The following is a 13,133-nucleotide window of genomic DNA, read 5'->3' as shown; positions in this document are numbered from 1 at the left end:
ACGAAATAATGGAGTAGCCCACACCTGGCCATAAAACAGCTTTTGATTCAATTGTCCAATTACTTTTGATCACTTGAAAAAGGGGGGTGGCTACTCTTAAGAGCTGTAATTCCTAAACCTTTCCTCCAATGTGGATGTACATACCCTCAAATTAAACCTGAGAGTGTGCACAGTCAGCCCATATCCATTATATAAATATAGCTTGAATATGTTTTGGTAAATACCTGAAATAATTAAAATTGCCTGTGTCCAAAGACATATGGACCTAACTGTATAGTGTATATATTGCGACAGCAGTCATTTTGTGACTGAATGTTATTAAAAATTACCTTTCCTTCTACACCGCTGTAATTTTCTGTAAAATGCAATATGGATATCTGATGGTGTTCTGTACACAGAACAACCACCAGCAACCTCATTTCCTGCTTGTGTGATTGGCTCACTGACTTTCCCAGAAGTCTGCACTAAGATACGAGTCAGAATTCAGCCATCTCTTGCAACAAAAATGTCTTTTGGTGAGATACTCCCAATAGGAAATGATGTCTTAAGGGATGCAGACCCTGCAATTTCCTCATTAGAGCCCTGCAGGTGCAGCAGCTGATTGATAGTAATAAAACGTAAATTGACAGCGCTATACAAGTACCTGAAATAAATAGGAATCTGCAACAAAGTTTGTTATCCTTGCAATGTACATAGATCACTCCGAGGGGTAGTTTTTTCCCAACAAAAGTGGAGTTACTCTTTAAACGTTTATTTTTCACATTGCGCTGTTTACCTCCTACTCCTCCCTGCCTGTCACCAGCACCGCACCAGGGAACTAGCAGGAAGGAGAGAGACCTTGCAGTGTGACGAGCAACGGTTCAGTGCTCGTTAGGAAGGGGTGTGATTTGCTGCGTGAAAATCACGACAAAACCGTACCACGTTTTAGGTGCCATTGAAAATAATAGCACCTGAACCTGCATTTTGCGATTGCGAGCAAAATTGCAGCCATTCTGCTGTGATCCCAAAACGCCCAGGTGGATGGAACCACTCTGTTTCACACATATGTGATTCTGGATGCGTTTTCAAACTCACATTCGCATGACAGGCCAGATATGTGTTTTTGTTGAGGTGGTTCACACAGATGAGATCCACACGCATTTGATTTTGAGTACTATTACGAAAAAAAGGGTCTTGTGCGAGTTTGTAGCGGTACGTTCCAGACTCATAAGAGTAGAAACAAGTGTTCGCTTAGGATTGCTATTGACAGGAGTTTTTGCATTGAAGTGGGAGCCGGTTTTGCATTGAAGTCAATGGGAAGTCAATAACTTAATTTTTTTTACCTGGTTTTTGGTTACAGTCCCAGGACACACAATCTAAAACCAGAAACAGAAAGCAGAAGGGCGCAGAGAGAGTGATGTGTGCAATCTGGATTTACCTGGATCCACTTAAAAGAGAAGTATGGAATTTTTGTATATTTTTTTTTTTTAAATCCTACTTGCCTAAGTGGATGTAGCATCAGGCCTCAGTGGGAGCAAGTACCTGTCAAAACCAGTTAACCCTCACCCATTAAAAAGTGTCAAATATGGCAGTGGAGGGGGGATGCAGACAAGCGGACATTCCCCTTTTGGGTGGAGCTCCGCTTTAAGGTGCAGCGGAATAGTTGAATATTGCTTTCTACAAGGATCATTGGAGCTTTCCATGTTATCCCTTTAAATCCCTGGAGCTGGACTTCTTTAAGAGCAGCAGGACTTTTTATTTTGCTTTCCATGTTAACACCTGATAACCCCGAAGCTGGACTTCTCCTATAGGAGCAGGACTATATTTTTAAGAACATAAGAGCAGAATTTTTATTGTATAAGAGATTTATAGTTGATCTTGTAATAATATGGGATGGAACTCAGGGAGCATTGGAGGAATATATTCAGGATGTGGGGAGGAATTCATTTAATATCTCTTTCACCGATAATATTAGTTCTACGGCTATACATTTTTTGGATTTAATCATCTTTAAATATGAGGATAGATTCTGTACCCGTACTCGCTTTAAAGAGGTAGATAGAAATGGGTACATCCCCAATCACAGCTGTTATCATAGGAGGTGGTTGAGTGCAATTCCAAAAAGCCAACTAATTAGAATTAAACGTAATTGTGATGATAATAGGGATTTTGAAATACAGTCTGATATGTTGCTACAGAGGTTTGAAGAAAAAGGTTACAAGATGGAGAACTTAATTGATACAAAAGAACAAGTCAAAAAGATGAACAGAGATGATTTATTATGCACAAAAAGCAGGAAAAATGATAATTGTGATCTAGCCTTTATCACTGGGTTCTCTAAACAATATAAATTATTAGAGAAAAATATTGGTAATCACTGGCCTATTTTAATGAGAAACGATGTATTAATCGATTTATTGCCTAAGAAGCCAGATTTATTTATAGGAAACCAGCAACCCTTAGGAGTAGGCTGGTAAAAAATGTCCTTGATGCACCCTTGACGAAGCTTACTTTTTTAGATAGAGTGGGCTTCTTTAAATGGGAGGTGCTTAGCATGGCTATGGGAGGTGCTTAGCATGTAGGACTATGAAGGGGGATAAAGAATAGAAAGAAATATACGCATTTTCAGTCCCGGTCTAATGGGATGTCCCATAAGATTGGAGTTTTTCATGTGGAAGTACACACGTAACGTATCTGTTAGAACAGCGGTTCTCAACCTGGGGGTCGCGACCCCTTTGGGGGTCGAACGACGCTTCCACAGGGGTCGCCTAAGACCATCGGAAAACACATATTTCCGATGGTCTTAGGAACCGAGACACCGCTCCTCGCCGCCACCGCCGTCTCCAGGTGTGGGCGGGATGACATGCCGCCCCTGTCATCTGGACACACCTCGAGATCAATCCTCGCCTGTGATTGGCCGCCGGCACTGTAGCTCAGGCACACAGGCGGCCAATCACCGGCAAGGAGGTGGAGCTTGGAGAGGAGGAGCCGAGCCGCACCGCGAAGATCGAGCGAGTGAAGAGGAGGAGAGCGGCCGGAGAAGGAAGACAGCTGACAGGTAAGTGTCGGTACCATGGGAGAGGGAGGGAGCGAGCGAGCCCAGGCTGGAGCAGGGGTCTGCAAGGTAAGTATCACTGGTGTCAGTGGGAATAGTGCCCCATCATTGGTGTCACTAATACCAATGATGGGGCACTATTCCTCCCACTGACACCAATGATGGGGCACTATTCCTCCCACTGACACCAATGATGGGGCACTATTCCTCCCACTGACACCAATGATGGGGCACTATTCCTCCACTGACACCAATGATGGGGCACTATTCCTCCCACTGACACCAACGATGGGGCACTATTCCTCCCCCCACTGACACCAACAATGAGGCACGATTCCTCCCCCAAATGACACCAACGATGGGGCACTATTCCTCCCCCCACTGACACCAACAATGAGGCACTATTCCTCCCCCACTGACACCAAGGATGGGGCATGATTCCTCCCCCCACTGACACCGACGATGGGGCACAATTCCTCCCCCCACTGACACCAACGATGGGGCCAAATTCCTCCCCCCACTGACACCAACGATGGGGCACAATTCCTCCCCCCACTGACACCAAGGATGGGGCACAATTCCTCCCCCCACTGACACCAAGGATGGGGCACAATTCCTCCCCCCACTGACACCAAGGATGGGGCACTATTCCTCCCCCCACTGACACCAAGGATGGGGCACTATTCCTCCCCCCACTGACACCAATGATGGGGCACTTTTCCTCCCCCCACTGACACCAATGATGGGGCACTATTCCCCCCACTGACACCTATGATGGGGCACTATTCCTCCCCCCACTGACACCAAGGATGGGGCACTATTCCTCCCCCCACTGATACCAGTGATGGGGCACTCTTCCCCCCACTGACACCAATGATGGGGCACTATTCCCCCCACTGACACCTATGATGGGGCACTATTCCTCCTCCCACTGACACCTATGATGGGGCACTATTCCTCCCACTGATACCGATGATGAGGCACTATTCCTCCTCCCACTGACACCTATGATGGGGCACTATTCCTCCCACTGATACCGATGATGAGGCACTATTCCTCCCACTGACACCAATGATGGGGCACTATTCCTCCCACTGACACCAATGATGGGGCACTATTCCTCCCACTGACACCAATGATGGGGCACTATTCCTCCCACTGACACCAATGATGGGGCACTATTCCTCCCACTGACACCAATGATGGGGCACTATTCCTCCCACTGACACCAATGATGGGACACTATTCCTCCCACTGACACCAATGATGGGGCACTATTCCTCCCACTGATACCAATGATGGGGCACTATTCCTCCCACTGACACCAATGATGCTGCACTATTCCTCCCACTGACACCAATGATGGGGCACTATTCCTCCCACTGATACCAATGATGGGGCACTATTCCTCCCACTGACACCAATGACGTGGCACTATTCCTCCTACTGCAAAATTACAGTTATGAAGTAGCAACGAAAATAATTTTATGGTTGGGGGTCACCACAACATGAGGAACTGTATTAAGGGGTCGCGGCGTTAGAAAGGTTGAGAACCACTGTGTTAGAATGTCCATGTCACCTCCAGTATATAGGGAGAACCACCTCATCATTATAGGTTATTTCACAATAGAGATCCATGTTCGTTGCTGTTCTGTGGCATAGACAAAATCACAGCCCCTTGGCGTGGTGGTGATTTGGTCAAGTCTGTTTCACAGAATGAAACAAAATGGATTTATCAGTTAGTCACATTGGCCCCTAAAGGGTTAAATGTGGACATTGATATAAATTGTTTTCTTTCCAATTGGTAGAGTTCCATCTGGTTTTGTAAAGATTTATGGTGTTTGGGCATTAAGATTTTCAATACATTTTTATTTTATTTTTAATATTATTTTTTTTAAAAAAAAAATTTTATTTTTAGAATTATATTTTTTTTATTTTTTATTTTATTTATAATTTTTCTTAATTTTAATTTTTTTTATGTGTTAACCGCTTGCCGCTCTGCCACTGTATATATACGTGTGCAGGGCAGCAGGTGGAGCGCAAAAGCACGTTTTAAAACGGGCTCTGCGCTCCCGACACTTTCGCAGGTAGGGGGCGCGCGCGTCCCGCCGACCCGCGGGTGACACGATTCGATCCAGGAGGGATCAATCATTAGATTTCAGCCAGTGATTTCTGGCTGAAATCAGATGATCGGTCCCTGTCCTATCCTGTGTTGACATTTACACAGGGCAGGATATGATGTCATTCTTCTCTGCCTGGACACATTCCGTTCAAGACAGAGAAGAAGACACAGTAAAAGTGAGTACAAAGCGCTACACTAACAGTTAGAACACACCTAGGACACATTTAACCCCCTGATTCCCCCCCCCCCCCCCAGTTAACCCCTTCACTGCCCTGTCACCAGTGTCACTGATCAGTGAACCAATTTTTACTGATCACTGTATCAGTGTCGCTGGCAACTTCCGATAGTTTTAGCGCCCCTCCCAGATAGCGCCAGATTGCCCGCCAGTACACCAGTAATCCCGTTTAACCCCTTGATCGCCCCCCAGTTAACCCCTTCACTGCCCTGTCACCAGTGTCACTGATCAGTGAACCAATTTTTACTGATCACTGTATCAGTGTCGCTGGCGACTTCCGATAGTGTTAGCGCCCCTCCCAGATAGTGCCAGATTGCCCGCTAGTACACCAGTAATCCCATTTAACCCCTTGATCCCCCCCCCCGTTAACCCCTTTACTGCCCTGTCACCAGTGTCATTGATTACAGTGAACAGATTTTTACTGATCACTGTATTAGTGTCACTGGTGACTTCCGATAGTGTTAGCGCCCCTCCTAGATAGCGCCAGTTTGCCCTCTAATGCACAGGATTTTTTTTTACCAAAAACATGTAGCAGAATACATTTTGGCTTAAATTTATGACTAACTTTGAGTTTACGATATATTTTTTATAGCTGAAAGTAGAAAATATTGTTTTTTTTCAAAAATTTTGTGGTTTTTTTGTTTATAGCGCAAAAAATGAAAAGCGCACAGGTGATCAAATACCACCAAAAGAAAGCTCTATTTGTGTGAAAAAAAGGATGTAAATTTTGTTTGGGTACAGCATTGCATGACTGCGCAATTATCATTTGAATTAGTGCAGCGCCAAACAGCAAAAAAAGGCCTGGTCATTAAGGGGGGTAAATCCTCAGGTGCTCAAGTGGTTAATATGCATATAATATTTTTTCTTTATAAATTCCTTTTTTTTAAAATATATTTTTGTCTTTTTAATATAATTAAAGATTTTTAGAATGTGGATATTTATATCTGTAAGAGGCATTGTTATAATTGAGCGGTGCTTTAATTCTCCATGGGACTATTTTGAAATATTGGAATACCGTTTAATTAGTGATTGTTCGTTGTAATGTTATCCTGCAACTGGAATGTTGTATTGTCATCTAGTCGGTTTTTGTGATGTGATCTATATTGTAAAGGGATCCCGCATGAGAAATGGCGGACAGCTGAATCTTCCTGGTTAATAGTAGTTGACCAATCCGGAATAGGGGGGGGGGTCGCAAACATAGTATATTAACGGCTGAAGGCCGGAGTATTGTCTGTGAAAACGCCCTGGAGGAGGGGCGAAACGTATATATATAAAAATGCAGCGCTTGAAAAAAGTGAATATAAAACACAGTTCAGTGAAAAAAGGTGCTCCGTATATCCTAGTGCAGATGGTAAGGATTTACACTAACCAGATAGCGTAAAATAATACGCATGTATATATGTGTATCCTGTGGAGTCCCCTTCTCCCCTCAGATCTGGTCAGATGAATAGCCAGGAAAGGTAGATATGGTCAGATGAATAGCCAGGAAGGTAGATATCCTACGCCCTCTTGTGGTGAAACAGCAATCCAGCAGATCAAACGAAATAAACCTCCCTTCACAAGAGTTGATAAGGAAATCCTTTGGGGCTGTGAAAGTTGAGGAAGCTCCAGAGCTCAATGCTGATCAAATTATAAATCAGCACAAGCGTGTTTGCTCTGGGAGCGATGAGAGAAGACAGATCATGAAGCAACACTCTGTAGCATGGACACATCCAGATACCAGGAGCAATACTCTGCAGTAACTCTGAAGTATGGCCAGGACTCCTTATATAGCGATCATCCTCCAAATATATAGTAATACCACTTGTAATCCATTGTCAGGTTCTTCCCAAAAATCGGCACAAGAGAGAGAGCTCCTTGTTCATTCTTGTAGCTAAGCTTTCGTTACTCTGAAGAAATAGCTGTATGTCTGTGGGGACACAGACATACAGCTATTTCTTCAGAGTAACGAAAGCTTAGCTACAAGAATGAACAAGGAGCTCTCTCTCTTGTGCCGATTTTTGGGAAGAACCTGACAATGGATTACAAGTGGTATTACTATATATTTGGAGGATGATCGCTATATAAGGAGTCCTGGCCATACTTCAGAGTTACTGCAGAGTATTGCTCCTGGTATCTGGATGTGTCCATGCTACAGAGTGTTGCTTCATGATCTGTCTTCTCTCATCGCTCCCAGAGCAAACACGCTTGTGCTGATTTATAATTTGATCAGCATTGAGCTCTGGAGCTTCCTCAACTTTCACAGCCCCAAAGGATTTCCTTATCAACTCTTGTGAAGGGAGGTTTATTTCGTTTGATCTGCTGGATTGCTGTTTCACCACAAGAGGGCGTAGGATATCTACCTTCCTGGCTATTCATCTGACCATATCTACCTTTCCTGGCTATTCATCTGACCAGATCTGAGGGGAGAAGGGGACTCCACAGGATACACATATATACATGCGTATTATTTTACGCTATCTGGTTAGTGTAAATCCTTACCATCTGCACTAGGATATACGGAGCACCTTTTTTCACTGAACTGTGTTTTATATTCACTTTTTTCAAGCGCTGCATTTTTATATATATACAATTTTTGGGACTTTATATGCGTTTTTCCTGTATGTTCAGCTGCTGCCAATACTGATGAGCGCTTACTGTATATTTTATTCTATAAGGGGCGAAACGTGTTGAAGCACTTTTGGCTTTGCCGTCCAAAGTACCACGTCACTTCTGGTGAGTGGAGCGCCAGCCGGTGTCCGGTGCCGTCAGGTGCCATCTTGCTAGAGGGAGAAATCAACCATGTCATTACATGCTGTCATCGATTGCTGACTGTGAGATCTTTACCCTGGCTATGTGGCAGTTTGGCTCCAGACACATTAAACAAATGCTGATTACATTCTTTTAAGATAGTGATCTTTGGTCGCCCTGGAGGTTGGAGGCTGATTTAAATTCCAGTTTGGATCTCTGAGGCATTGAGAGAAAGACGTTAGTCTTACCTACAATTTGGGATTTCTACTTGCAGCTTGAGATTGGAGGCTGATCCAAAGGGATCTTGGATTCCGAGTCCAAAATGTAAGGCGTTTCATTCACCTATATCTGGTGAGTGCGGTGTGTGATTATAACAAACGGGTGTGACTACTGGTCAAGGGTCTTGGAATAAGGACTTTATCCTATCTACTATATCCTATCTAATATATTTGGAGTGGGACGATCTCAAGAAAATATTAATAATTTTTCTGCATTAATTGAGTCTTGGGATGTATATTTAATATCGGTTTGCGCTGTTTTTTCTGTCAATGAGTGCCTACAAGTCCCGGCAGCCTTAGCGGCTTTGGGCTTGTAGTTGTCAATGAACTACCTCGATGCTGTGGAGCACCGTGATAGGTCATTGAAGCTTCCTGTCGGTATATCTGCTTGACCGTACATCCTGTATGGCAAACCGATATTCTGACAGGTCTACAGGAGACCTGCTTGGCATCAGCGATCTTCTGATCTCTGGTGCAATGCTTTCCAGGCTCCTTTGGACAAAAATAATAAATGCACATTTGTTTACCTGCAAAAAAATGTGCATTTATTATTTTTGCCCAAAAGGTGAACTTGTTCTTTAACCACTTCAGGTCCAGACACTTTTACCCCCTTCCTGTCCAGGCCAATTTTCAGCTATCAGTGCTATCACACTTTGAATGACAATTGCGCGGTCATGCAACACTGTACCCATATGAATTTTTTTGAGACAGATAAAACTTTATTTTGGTGGTATTTATTCACCACTGAGATTTTTATTTTTTTTGTTCTATAAATGAAAAAGTCCCAAAATGTAAAAAAAAAAAGTGACTTCACACGGACAGTAACGTGTGGGTCTGTTAGCGGAGCGTGGTGATGGTCGCCGCCGTTTTGGTACACCCTGGAAGTATAAACCCATATCAATACATGTGTTTGAGGCCTGATTTCAACTGATGTGATATAAGTGTTCATTTGGCATTTCTTTGTTAAAGTTTGTGCTCTCTCTTTCTCCTCTAGAGTACGTCTGAGCTGGCTGATTTTCCTGTGAAAAGGATTACCAGTTTCAACACTACTGAAATCATTTCGGTTATAAGGTAGGAAGGCCATATTCCTGTGATTGGTGTGATTCCATCATCTTGGATATCTATTAAGGGCCCTGGGAGTGTGAGGCCTGAAAGCTGTGTGGCCCCTTGGTGTCTTGCCGTGGAGGTGAGGAGGCATTTTAGCCGGTGACGGATATATCATTCATTTCACCCAGTTGCTTTGTTCGTTTGGAGTTGGTGGTCTATTTACATGGACTTTATGTCGATTTGATGATCGCTTATATTTATTTTGATGGTCACTCATTTGTTATATGTCACAATGCTTTAAATTTTTATTTTGTGCTTATTGACGCACGTTTATTTCCACTGCGTTTTTCACTGGCATCAATCCTGATTATAAGGTGCATTTTTAATTTCATGCACCTTGTATGGTTAGTTTTGCACATATATTTTTTTGCTTTTTGATTGTCACAGTTTTCTTTGCACTGCGCTTTCTGTGCCATTTTTATTTAGGACGTGTTAGTCCAATTATATTGAATACATCATTTATGTTCACTTGTTGATTATTGTGCACGTTGTTTTCATCACAATCTATATTGCACTTAGTTTGTTCTGGTTTCAGGCCTTTACATTTTTATGTATTATTTATGATGCATTTATAGTTTCATGCACCTTGTATGATTAGTTTTGCACATACAGTCCGGTCCATAAATATTGGGACATCGACACAATTCTAACATTTTTGGCTCTATACACCAGCACAATGGATTTGAAATGAAACGAACAAGATGTGCTTTAACTGCAGACTGTCAGCTTTAATTTGAGGGTATTTACATCCAAATCAGGTGAACGGTGTAGAAATTACAACAGTGTGCATATGTGCCTCCCACTTGTTAAGAGACCAAAAGTAATGGGACAGAATAATAATCATAAATCAAACTTTCACTATTTAATACTTGGTTGCAAATCCTTTGCAGTCAATTACAGCCTGAAGTGTGGAACGCATAGACATCACCAGACGCTGGGTGTCATCCCTGGTGATGCTCTGCCAGGCCTCTACTGCAACTGTCTTCAGTTCCTGCTTGTTCTTGGGGCATTTTCCCTTCAGTTTTGTCTTCAGCAAGTGAAATGCATGCTCAATCGGATTCAGGTCAGGTGATTGACTTGGCCATTGCATAACATTCCACTTCTTTCCCTTAAAAAAACTCTTTGGTTGCTTTTGCAGTATGCTTTGGGTCATTGTCCATCTGCACTGTGAAGCGGCGTCCAATGAGTTGTGAAGCATTTGGCTGAATGTGAGCAGATAATATTGCCCGAAACACTTCAGAATTCATCCTGCTGCTTTTGTCAGCAGTCACATCATCAATAAATACAAGAGAAGCAGTTCCATTGGCAGCCATACATGCCCACGCCATGACACTACCACCACCATGCTTCACTGATGAGGTGGTATGCTTAGGACCATGAGCAGTTCCTTTCCTTCTCCATACTCTTCCCTTCCCATCACTCTGGTACAAGTTGATGTCGGTCTCAACTGTCCATAGGATGTTGTTCCAGAACTGTGAAGGCTTTTTAGATGTCGTTTGGCAACCTCTAATCTGGCCTTCCTGTTTTTGAGGCTCACCAATGGTTTACATCTTGTGGTGAACCCTCTGTATTCACTCTGGTGAAGTCTTCTCTTGATTGTTGACTTTGACACACATACAGCTACCTCCTGGAGAGTGTTCTTGATCTGGCCAACTGTTGTGAAGGGTGTTTTCTTCACCAGGGAAAGAATTCTTCGGTCATCCACCACAGTTGTTTTCCGTGGTCTTCTGGGTCTTTTGGTGTTGCTGAGCTCACCGATGCGTTCCTTCTTTTTAAGAATGTTCCAAACAGTTGTTTTGGCCACGCCTAATGTTTTTGCTATCTCTCTGATGGGTTTGTTTTGTTTTTTCAGCCTAATGATGGCTTGCTTCACTGATAGTGACAGCTCTTTGGATCTCATCTTGAGAGTTGACAGCAACAGATTCCAAATGCAAATAGCACACTTGAACTCTGGACCTTTTATCTGCTCATTGTAATTGGGATAATGAGGGAATAACACACACCTGGCCATGGAACAGCTGAGAAGCCAATTGTCCCATTACTTTTGGTCCTTTAACAAGTGGGAGGCACATATGCAAACTGTTGTAATTTCTACACCGTTCACCTGATTTGGATGTAAATACCCTCAAATTAAAGCTGACAGTCTGCAGTTAAAGCACATCTTGTTTGTTTCATTTCAAATCCATTGTGGTGGTGTATAGAGCCAAAAATGTTAGAATTGTGTCGATGTCCCAATATTTATAGACCTGACTGTATCTTGTGCCATTTGATTTTGGCACAGTTTTCTTTGTTTTTTTTGCTCTTTTATTTAGGATGTGTTAGTCCTATTTTATGTTGAATACATTATTTATGTTCACTTGGTGACTATTGTTCACGTTGTATTTCATCGCAATCTATATTGCACTTAGTTTGGTCTGGGTTCAGTTCTTAACATTTTTATGTATTATTTATGTGCACTTGCTGATTATTACTCACGTTGTCTTTGTGACAGTTCATATTGCACCTAATTAGGTCTGGATTCAGGCCTTTATACTTACCACCTTATTTTTTCTGTCTCCCCACTCTTCGCATTATTGTGTCCTTAGTACTATTGATATTAGCACAACACCATTTCATTTTTATTTAGATTTTGTGCTACCCCCCCCATGTGAGAGCAAGAGAGTTCAATGAGTGTATGTATATATGATTCTCTCTTTCCCTTTCTTTCTGTTCTCTCTCTTCCCTTTCTCTTTCTGTCTTTCTCTCCCTCTCTCTTCCCCCCCCCCCCTCTCCTTCTCTCCCTCTCTCTCCCCCCCCCTCTCTCCCTCTGTCTCTCGCCCTTTTTCTCCTTCTCCCTCTTTCTTTCTCTCTCTCTCTCCTCCCCCATCTCTCTTTCTCCCTCTCCTCCCCCATCTCTCTTTCTCCCTCTTCCTCTCCCTCTCCCTTCTTTCTGTCCTCTTCCCTTTCTCTCTCTCCTTCCCCCCTCTGTTCCCCTTTCTCCCTCTTCTTCTTTCTCTCTCGCTCTCGCCTCTCTTTCGCGCTCTCGCCTCTCTTTCGCGCTCTCGCCTCTCTTTCGCGCTCTCGCCTCTCTTTCGCGCTCTCGCCTCTCTTTCGCGCTCTCGCCTCTCTTTCGCGCTCTCGCCTCTCTTTCGCGCTCTCGCCTCTCTTTCGCGCTCTCGCCTCTCTTTCGCGCTCTCTCTCTTCCCTCTTTCTTTCTCTCTCCCCTACTCCCTCTCCCCTACTCCCTCTCCCCTACTCCCTCTCTCTCCTTCTCTCCCCCCCTCTCTTTCTCTCTCCTTCTCTCCCCCCCTCTCTTTCTCTCTCCTTCTCTCCCCCCCTCTCTTTCTCTCTCCTTCTCTCTCTCCTTCTCCCTCTCCCCCTCCCTCTCCCCCCCTCTCTCCTCTCTCTCTCCCCTCTCCTCCCCTCTCCCCCCCTCTCCCCCTCCCCCTTTCTCCCCCCCTCTCTCTCTCCCCCTTTCTCCCCCCCTCTCTCTCCCCCTTTCTCCCCCCCTCTCTCTCCCCCCCTCTCTCTCCCCCCTCTCTCCCCCCTCTCTCCCCCCTCTCTCCCCCCTTCTCTCTCTCCCCCCTTCTCTCTCTCCCCCCTTCTCTCTCTCCCCCCTTCTCTCTCTCCCCCCTTCTCTCTCTCCCC

The sequence above is a fragment of the Staurois parvus genome, unplaced genomic scaffold (genome assembly GCF_062004578.1).
Source record: "Staurois parvus isolate SC_StPar_1 unplaced genomic scaffold, SC_StPar_1.0 ptg000381l, whole genome shotgun sequence".
NCBI classification, from domain to species: domain Eukaryota; kingdom Metazoa; phylum Chordata; class Amphibia; order Anura; family Ranidae; genus Staurois; species Staurois parvus.
This window is presented reverse-complemented; position numbering follows the sequence as displayed.